At 28.4% G+C, this 11,318-nt stretch overlaps 2 pseudogenes; both read left to right on the forward strand.

The window, feature by feature from the left end:
* The first annotated feature begins 3,458 nt into the window (after positions 1-3,458).
* LOC125808940 (glutathione transferase GST 23-like) lies at positions 3,459-5,139 on the forward strand (annotated as a pseudogene).
* Positions 5,140-6,215: 1,076 nt separating this feature from the next.
* Positions 6,216-10,773, forward strand: LOC125808938 (glutathione transferase GST 23-like; annotated as a pseudogene).
* Positions 10,774-11,318: the final 545 nt, after the last annotated feature.

Here is an 11,318-nt window from a genome sequence, read left to right on the forward strand (position 1 = left end):
AGCAACATAGAAGAACATCCGAACAGACCGAAACGGAGAAAGAACTTCACTTCTTATCTTGGCTGTAGAACTAAATAACAAATAAAATGAAGATCAAAAAGGTTGTTTAACTTTAAGGAAATGGAAGCAAAATATTTTGATAAAAGCTATCCAATCAGATGAGTACTGAAACTGGGGTACATATACAGAAAACATATCCACGCAAAAAATTAAGTTGAATTTTGCACATTCTTAACAGCTGTCAGAAACTCGAAAAAGTGGAGTAGACTTGTTATGGCTAAATGTGAAATACAAGGACCTTAATGCACACAAAATTACATCTGGAAATAACGACTATAACACAAAATTGAGCTGCAATATTAATGCTCTTTTGGAGAAGCAAGTTCTTCGCTGTTGATCCATCAATAAAACAAGGCTTATTATAACCTTTAACAAGTAAACTTTTCCAAACCCGTTCAGCTACAGAGGCGAACATGTATTTGTACAAACTTTCTCCAAAGGAATTCCATTACCAATCATTCAGTGTGACATGAACAGGGAAACTTATGAGCAGACGATGAACCCCCATTAAAAGGAAAGTATATGTGGTCAATACACATATGCTAATCTTCCCCCCTTTTTGATAAGCAAAATAGCTTTATTAAAAGGTCTGAGGAGGATATACACCTGTAGCCCATAGGTTTGTACTCGATAAACTAATGGTTTAATCTCCCTCATCTTATCCTCCCCAACCAAAAGTAGTCTTAGTAATTCCCATGATCGTTTCATATATTACACTTTGGTTGTTAACAGCTTTTTTCTGTTTTAACCAAATGGACACAAGTAAGTCAATAATATTGTAAATACACAAATAAACAAAACAGCAAACCATCTCAACCTAGAAGTGAGGAATCAATAAAACAAGTCAGTACTCGTGTATAATTTGATGCTTCATCAAGCTATAGCAATTATACACGTCATGTAATTTGGCCTACTCAACTTATAATACATAAATTCACAATCTGCATTCAATATGGACCAAAATATACCTGTCCTCAAAACTTAAGGGACCATATAAGTTAAAAGTTTTAATTGCATGTATTTTCTTGTATAAATAGATCTCCATATGATTATTTTGGATAGATTTAGATTTTAGCCTACAAGCCAAATTATTATGAGGTTAGATTGATGCATATTGAAGGGAATATTCTATCTACTGAGAATTCTGAAATTGCAAGATACTCATTCCCTCTAATGAATGACTAGATTCATACCAAATTTCTCTTGAAAATTTAGCAAATGATGAGCAATGAGTGGAGGCGTGTACTATATGTATTACCCATTCACCAGTGATATGATACACACATCAGAAGCAGTAGGTTACTAACTGATGAGTATTAGTACTAAAACTTTCCTTTCAAGAAAGGAGACAAGCTCTTTAATCTATGTCATATCCTTCCTTGTGGATTCACTGTTACTAAAGGAGTATGCTGTAGCGTATTTAGAATAGGTTGTATGGGTTAAGCTAAGTCCATGCCTTCCAGCTCGAACCATAAACACATAAATACATATATATGTGTCTGTGGAGAGAAAATATGTATAGAGAGTTAGCTATGTATCTCAAAACACATCCTCCCAATTCAGAACACACACGCTAACAGAGTAATAACCTATCTGATTTTGCAATAACTTTACATACCGCTAGATTAATATAAGCCCGTTCAACCACCCTTCTTTGGAAATAGGAGTTACTTATCAATGTTAACATCCAAATGACAATGATCGCTACCTTAAAAGCACATTTCTGACATGTCCCTCCTTGGTGGTTAACAAACAAGATTAACAGGATTTTCAATAAAACAAAGGGTAAGTCTCTCCATTCATATTAATCTTCTCATAGAAAGCTTCATAACATACGGAATAATGAAATTCGTCTGGAATTGGACGGAATAACACAAAATTAAAGCTTAAGTTTCCTTTTATTAGGGCATACTTTTAGCAATTTCTCACATTACAATTCTTCCCTATTATAACAAAATCAAATCAACCAACATAAGCATATACAGGAGCTGAAATGATACCTTATATCAGAAGAAGAAGGACTCGAATTGTCACAAACTACAGAGAGCGATTTCGGTTTGCGTCTGGAACTGATGATATCAGTGAAGCCGGAGTAATATTTCCCACCATATTTCAATTGGCGGGAAAATGCGGACCGTTTAGTGGTAAGATGGAAGTTGGGAGAATTGATGGTAATATATGAGAACTGCGCCGCCGTAGCCATGGCTGAGCAACGTTATTCCGGTAGAAATGCAGTGGTTTGTGAAGGTATAAACATGGCTGCTACCACCGTGAGTTGGGGAAGGAGGGATATTAGTTTTGGATGATCCAAACACAGCCACGACGATTTTGGCTTCCTTAATAATATTGGCTTTTAAAATAAAACGAATTTTCAAAATTCTAAATTGAACTATGAATTGAGATAATACTTATGCTGAATTTTCATTTATTTTTTTTCACCAATTTCATATCCAATATTTATTCATCAAGTTAATCTTTTGAGCAAATAATAAATCATTTCATTAAGTATAAATAAATATTATTAATATTACAAATTTTTAGTGGTGTTGATTAAAATAATTTGAAAATTTTAGCTATTTATAATCGTCATTTATAGTATTTTTGTGCGCAATTTTTAAATGTATAAAAGACCCAAAAATAAGACAAACAAATTAAAACATGTTTGAAATTGTTACATGTGTTAGTTATGTGTTGTCGCTTTTTGCCACGGTGAAATTATTTTCACAAGCAATTTTTTATTTTAAAGAAAGAAAATGTAATACATAAACCATCACACATTATTTGAGGTGTGTTTCACATACTTGTGAATAATAATTTAGATGTGTTTCTCGAACTCTAAATAGTTTAAGTGTGAAACTAAAAAAACGGATAGTCTAAATATTTTTGGCACTTCACTCTTTTAAAAACTCCTTAAATTTATGAAAAAATCATTAATTAATTTTGATGATGTGTTTATATACCATCTAATAAGTGGCTAGATGCACACAGCACACTAGTCTTGGACGACATATGTGCTTCTAACCATTGAGTAATTTGATTATTTTGATATTAAATTACTATTAAAAAAGAATCTTTTAAGAATTCCTATATTTAGAAATTAAGAATGTAATGTTAAATGTTAACTCGTGAGCTGTAATTAATGGAACGGGTATAATTTAAAAATAAAAAATTGAAGAGATGATTTACAGAATAAAAAAAAGCCAAAGATTGATGGACCTTTAATATATAACTGAATAAAATAAGAACATGATTTGGAATGGGATAAACACCAAGTAGCCATTAAAAGATCATTATTTAAGTTGAAATTTCTATCCTTGACTCCACTTGTCTCATTTTTTAAAGTAAAATTTCAATCATTCAAATTGGTACAACAATAGTTTAACTTAATAAACTCATTAATAATTGACATTTGATCAAAAACTTAAAAGCCTTGAAATTTGCAAACAATCACAACTTATTAGGGAGATAAAAAAAAATGGAAGAACAAGTAAAATTGTTTGGAGCTTTTCCAAGTCCCTTTAGTTATAGGATCATTTGGGCTTTGAAACACAAGAATATTAGTTATGAATATATAGAAGAAGATCTTTCTAACAAAAGCCAACATCTTTTGACATATAACCCTATTTATAAGATGATCCCTATTCTCGTACATGGTGGAAAACCAATAGTTGAATCCACAATCATTCTTGAATACATAGAAGAAACATGGCCCCAAAATCCTTTGTTCCCCAAGGATCCTTATGAAAAGGCTAAGGCTAGATTCTGGATCAAGTTCGGAGAAGATAAGGTAATACTTATATATTCGTCTTTAACTTTGTCACGTTAGTACGTTTACTTCAGGTCTAGGGTTGTCAAGATTCATTTAACATGTCTTAGAGATCATTTATATGTCAGTAGAAAATATAGAGAACTTATCGTGATGGAGAAATTAAGTTTGTCTAATATAGGACAAGCAAGAGCTTGGTAGACAGAGAGGATTCATACCAATTTTCTTGATATTGAGATGTAATTCTTGTTGGGAAGTGTGGAATCGTATGAATTAGGTCATCTAAGATTTTAACAAATGACATATTTTGTTTATATATTTTAGAGAGAAGTATTGAAAATAATCGTAAATTAGGTGTGAATTATTAGTTTCATCCCGAAACTATTGACAGCCGTAAAAACACCCATTTACTTGACTAATTGAACTTAAATACATCCCCGATCTTGCAACACGAGTGAAATACACTACTAAATTCGCGTCTAGCTTAGGGGTATTTTCAACACTTCTCTCGCTTTTTTATTAAGAGTTTCATGCTTCTACAAGAGTTTGAGTTCACTTGTTATGTCATATGGCAGATCGAGGATGATTGAGGGTGTATCTAACTTTAGTTAGTCAAGTAGAAGGGTGTTTTTAAGGCTGTCAATATTTCGAAGACGAAACTAATCATTTACACCAAATTCAGGAGTGATTTCAATACTTCTATATTTTATAGATCTACAACATACCCTCATGTATAGGCCTAATCATTCTCTTGACTATTGAGTCTTGAGCCAAAGACATAAAGTTTTGTGTTGATGGATGTCATAAGATTCAAACTTATAATCGTACATTACATTGAATTGTGGGAATTGTCTCATTAAAAAATATATAAGTTGATCGATAATACTAAATTTAATAGGTCCAGTATAAAGTAGTAACATTTTATTGTTTTAATGTAGAACTCAGAATTTTACCAAATATTTCACAAGATTGGAGAAGAGCAAGTTAAGGCAACTGAAAATGCCAAAAAAAATCCTTAAAATTATAGAGGAACAAGGTCTTGGAGATAAAAAGTTTTTTAGTGGGGATATAATTGGTTTAATTGACATAGCCTTTGGGTGGCTTGCTTTCTGGCTAGAAGTCATACAAGAAGCTGCTGGTGTAAAGGTCTATGAACCAAACAATTTTCCTCATTTACAATCTTGGATTAACAATTTCAAACAAGTAGCTATCATCAAAGAAAATATCCCAAATCGAGATGCAATGCTAGATTATTTCAAACGTCGTAGAGAAATGATTGTTGCATTATGATCACTTCAATGTTGAGGATGTGTTTATATTGAATAAAATGTAGTTTGGGAATGCGGCGTTACAAAAAGGATGAATACATGAGATCAACAGAGAAGAATTAAGAAAGAGACACGTTGATTATATCTTTCATAATCAACTTCATGTACAATATTATTATTTCAATATAAATTTCTCTGACTTTAGTATCATTCATTATATTTTGAACGCACACAAACAAGATATAATTTATTACTCAAGCTCATGTCCATGAAGAACAAATTCTTTCGAATATATTTCCTTGAATCAAGGTGTGCGAATATGTTTTTTTTTGGATATCTGAATGCTTTTAATTTTGCAGATACTTCCTACGACTTGAATAAAAAAATCGACATATGAGTCCTGACAAGTGACAAACAACAACTAAAAAATATATATAATGGTCAAATGGTCATTTGATACCAGACGTTAGAGGTTAAGTTAAGCGTCTGCTTTAGGCACCAAAATTTTGAGACCTCAAAAAATTTTGATAGTGAAATTTATGATTTTAATTTCACTCAAAACAATATTTCATGAACATTATAAAAAGATTAAAGAAAAAAGAACTACTTACTTTTTATCAATAATATTTTAGAACTTTGAATTAAACAACTCAAATCTTCATATTAATAAATAAAGTTTTTACATCAACATCCAACATGATGTATTGCAAACAAATGCCTAACTTCTTAATAACTAGAACTAATCCTTACTCTTATAAACAATAATATTATTATGTGAATGTATATGCTTAATATCTTTTAAGAATATGCCCTAAAAACAAATACTGTATAAGAACAAAAAAAAAGAATTCAAAACATTGTGACCGTCCGTTTGTATCTGTAATTATAACTATGAATTTGAACCGTTGATATGAATGCTTAAAAGTTGGGATCCGAGTGTTTTAATTTCCACCAATCACAAAACATTGTTTTTTATGACATTCTCCTTATCGTGACCGTCCATTTTGTATGTGTAATTATAACTATGAATTTGAACCATTGATATGAATGTTTAAAGGTTGGGATCCGAGTGTTTTAAGTTCCACCAATCACAAAACGACATTATCCTTATAAATAGACAGATGATGTACTCATTGATACACGCGCCTTCTTCAAATCATGTATCAATATGATTAAGAAAATATATATTAATTAAATTTTAATTAAAATTTATATTATTTGACTCTTTAAAAGATATAATATTAAAAAGAGAGAAAAAGATTCAAAAAGTGACAAATTAAATAAATAAAAATATGATATGATCTCGTTACAAATTTAGCTAAGATATAATAGAATAATGGATGAAATTTTCATGTATTTATGCATACAAATTTAAATATTTTCTCAAATTAGTTCCAAAACTTTGAATATCACCTATTTCATAATTAATTAAATTTATAGCTTAGATTATTTTAAAAATCTAATTGTCAATTACAAACTTTTCTAATTTTTGAATGTAAATATTTTAACATTAAAAAAATATTTGTTAATATAGCGTATATCATATAAAAAACACTATCACTAAATGTATAGATTACAAAGTAAAAGGAAAAAAATTAGATCTAACTTTATAATTTTTTATGTTATGAAATATTTATCATCTACTAATTTAACCTCAATTTGTCCAGCAAGAAAATTTCTTAGCCAAAAGTAATACATCTCTTCTCTAATTACTTTCAGAATCTTCTTGCCCACTTCCTCTTAACGTTTCTCAAAATTATATTTTTGAAATTCTCACACTATTTCAAGTTTTCAACATTTATATGAATTGGAATACTTTAACTAATCCAAACTATAGAAGAAAAATCTTGGACATCCTTAGTGTAATTTGTAAAAATACACATTTTTCTATGAAACAAATTTCTATTATATTTATGAAAAATTAGATCATTTCAATGATGAAACTTTTAAAATAAATAAAATTATGATAATTCACAGGGAAATTACAATTAGTTGGAAGACATATACTAACAAATAATCTTTCTTGAATTGTTTGGAGCTTTTCCAAGTAAAATTGTTTGGAGCTTTTCCAAGTCCCTTTAGTTATAGGGTCATTTGGGCTTTGAAACACAAGAATATTAGTTATGAATACATAGAAGAAGATCTTTCTAACAAAAGCCAACATCTTTTGACATATAACCCTATCTATAAGATAATCCCAATTCTTGTACATAATGGAAAACCAATAGTTGAATCCACAATCATTCTTGAATACATAGAAGAAACATGGCCCCAAAATCCTTTGTTCCCCAAGGATCCTTATAAAAGGCTAAGGCTAGATTCTGGATCAAGTTCGGAGAAAATAAGGTAATTATTTCGTCTCTTCAACTTTGTCACGTTTACTTTAGTTCTAGAGATTGTTTATATGTCAGTACAAATTATTAAGAACCTTATTGTGATGAAGAAACTAAAATTTTGTAATAATAAGATAAGCAAAAGCTTGATAGACGGTGAAGATTTATATCAATTTGCTCGATATTGAGGTGTAATTGTTGTTGGCAAGTGTTGAATCATTTAAATTAAGTACATCATCTAAAATTTTAATCATTAACGAATGACACTTTAATTTTATATATATTATAGATCTACAACATAACCTCTTGTGTAGGCCTAATCACGTTAGCACGTTTACTTTAGGTCCAATGGTTGTCAAGATTCTTTTATAGTTTTTAGGGATCATTTGTACGTAGTAGAAAATATGAAGAGCTTATCGTGGTGGAGAAATTAAGTTTTTTTAACATTGGACCTGAAAGAGCTTGATAGATAGTGAGGATTCATACCAATTTACTCGGTATTGAGATGTAGACATTGTTGGCAAGTATTGAATCGTATAACTAAGTCATCTAGAATTTAGTCATTAACAACTGACACTTTTAATTTTATATATATACTAGATATAGGACCCCGTGCTAGCACTGGGCCCAATATATATTATTTTTTTATTTTAATTTATGTCATATTATGGAATTTGAGAAGTTATTGAAATTTTTATATGATTTTAAAAATATTTAAAAATTTTAGCTATTGTGATTTGTAGTACTTTTTTTTAACATAATTTTGAAAATAATATTTATTACTTTGTTTGTTCTAATTTATGTGGCACACGCAGAATTTCAAATATTAACCATTTTTTATATGTCTCTTTAATATATTAAGTTGTTAATTATTGTATTTTATAGTACATTTTGAACCTAATTTTTTAATAATATATGTTATTTGCCATGTCCCAATTTATGTGGCATTAATTGATAGATTTGTTGGAGTCGAGAGATTTATTTTGTTAATTATTGTAATTTATAGTTTTTTTTTCGTCAATTTCAAACAATATATGTTGTTAATTGATAGAATACTTTTAATGTAATTTTTTTTAAAAAATATGTGTGACTCTCCATGTCCCAATTTATGTGGCACATGTAAAGTTTTGACAATTAACCAAAATTTTAATACATTTTAAAAAATATTTTTAAGTCGTTAAATTTTAAGTAATTTAAATTGTTGTATTATTTATTACAATTTATAATACTTTTAAAGTAGTTGAAATATTGTACTATTTATTATGATTTATAACACTTTTTTTTTAAAATTTATGTCATATTATGGAATTTGAGAAGTTATTGAAATTTTTATATGATTTTAAAAATATTTTAAATTGTTAGCTATTGTGATTTGTAGTACTTTTTTTTAACATAATTTTGAAAATAATTTTTATTACTCTATTTGTTCTAATTTATGTGGCAGATGCAGAATTTCAAATATTAACCCTTTTTTATATGTCTCTTTAATATATTAAGTTGTTAATTATTGTATTTTATAGTACATTTTGAACCTAATTTTTTAATAATATATGTTATTTGCCATGTCCCAATTTATGTGGCATTAATTGATAGATTTGTTGGAGTCGAGAGATTTATTTTGTTAATCATTGTAATTTATAATTTGTTTTTCGTCAATTTCGTCGACTATTTTTTTTAATTAATTATTGTAATTTATTGTTTCTTTTCCGTCAATTTCAAACAATATATGTTTATTATATAATCCATTTTATGTGGTACCAATAGAATTTAGAGAGTCAATTAAATTTTTTATATAAGTTTTAAATAATTAAGCTGTTAATTATTGTAATGTATAGTATTACTTATATTATTTTTAAATATATTTAAATATTATATGTTAGGTTTTTTATCCTAATTTATATGGCATTGATAGAATTTAAAGTGTCAAATAATTGTTAATTATTCTAATAGATAATATGGAGTATTTAAGTCATTTATAGTATAGTAATTAATATATAATATGTAGTATTTAAGTGGAAGGTGGTGGGGCCCACTTATATAGTTTGATAAATATATTGGATATTAGTTGTGATTTATAGTATAGTAATTAATAATATATAATATGTAGTATTTAAGTGGAAGGTGGTGGGGCCCACTTATTTATTTTATAAATATATTGGACATTAATAGTGATTTTATTGGACTATTGGTAGTCATTCCTAGACTCTTCTATAATATAGTAATATTATAGGAGAAATTTTATTTGCCAGATGTATAACCAACACTATTTATGTGAGGCTATTTTATTTTTTGACAACTGGACAATTGCTTGTTTTAAGCATAAAATCAAAAAGGTAATAATAAAGTCCACATTTTCCGTAATTAAATTTCTTAGCTAAAAACAAAAAAAAAAAAACTAAAATTAGATTTCAATCAACCATTAAGAGTACGGTAATAATGGTTTACAGTTTAATATGTAATCGTCAATAGCTGCTATATAATGAACTCAATTCTAAATAATCATTGTTAATATCTCAAATTTTGGTCTCAACTATTTGGTATTGTACATTTTTTTTTAAAAATAACCACCCAGGCATAATATTGCCAATACATTTTTTTATCATTATCTAATCACATATTTTGCATACATTTTCAATTTTCTTTTTCTTTTTCCTCTTTAGCTAAGCATTTTAATTAGGGAAAAGAAAATATTAAATTGAATATTACCTTATGCTTAAAAAAAAGTAAGTATCCATTAGTCAAAAAATTAAATAACCTCACATAAGTAGTGATAGGTTTTTTGCCTCACAAAATAAAATTTCTCATATTACAAAACTACAACATACCCTCATCTGTAGGCTTAATCATTCTCTTGAGCCAAAGACAATTTTCCGTTGATGAATGTCATAAAATTCAAACTTGTAGTCATATGTATTATGTTGAATTGTGTGAGCTGTCTCATTATATATATATATATATATATATATATATATATATATATATATAAAAGTAGTACTAACATTTTATTGTTTTAATGTAGAACTCATAATTTTATCAAATATTTCACAAGATTGGAGAAGAGTAAGTCAAGGCAACTGAAAATGCCAAAAAAATCCTAAAAATTATAGTGGAGCAAGGTCTTGGAGATAAAAAGTTTTTTAGTGGGGATATAATTGGTTTACTTGACAAAGCCTTTGGCTGGCTTGCTTTCTGGCTAGAAGTCATACAAGAAGCTGCTGGAATAAAGGTCTATGAATCAAACAATTTTCCTCATTTACAATCTTGGATTAACAATTTCAAAATCCCAAATAGAGATGCAATACTAGATTATTTCAAACGTCGTAGAGAAATGATTGTTTCCATATGATCACTTCAATGTTGATGATGTGTTTATATTGAATAAAATGTAGTTTGGGAACGCAGCGTTATAAAAAGGATGAATACATGAGATCAACAAAGAAGAATTAAGAAAGAGGTCAATACGTTCAATACGTTAATTATATCTTTCAGTATCAACTTCATGTACAATATTATCATGTCAATATTAATTTATTCGTACTTAATTATCATCTTATTTTGAACGACCACAAAAAAGATATAATTTATTACTATAGCCAAACTAATTTTTTTAATGATGAAATGGAAAAGAAGCTGAACTTTAATATATTGGAGAGTTAAATCTTAGTCGTGTATTAAAAACGACAAGTTAATTGAAGAAAATATTCAGGAATCACTCATGTCCGTAAAGAGTACATTCTCATGCAGATACTTCGAATATATTTTCCTTGGATATGTGACTGCTTTAAATTTTTGTTTCATTGTGGGTGGCTCCAAGGTAAAGCTAGTAAAGCGTTTGCTTTAGTCCTCCAAATTTTGAGACTCCAAAAATTTTGATAGTAAATTTCACTCGAA

The sequence above is a fragment of the Solanum verrucosum genome, unplaced genomic scaffold (genome assembly GCF_900185275.1).
Source record: "Solanum verrucosum unplaced genomic scaffold, falcon-dt-bn FXZP01000435.1, whole genome shotgun sequence".
Lineage (NCBI taxonomy): Eukaryota > Viridiplantae > Streptophyta > Magnoliopsida > Solanales > Solanaceae > Solanum > Solanum verrucosum.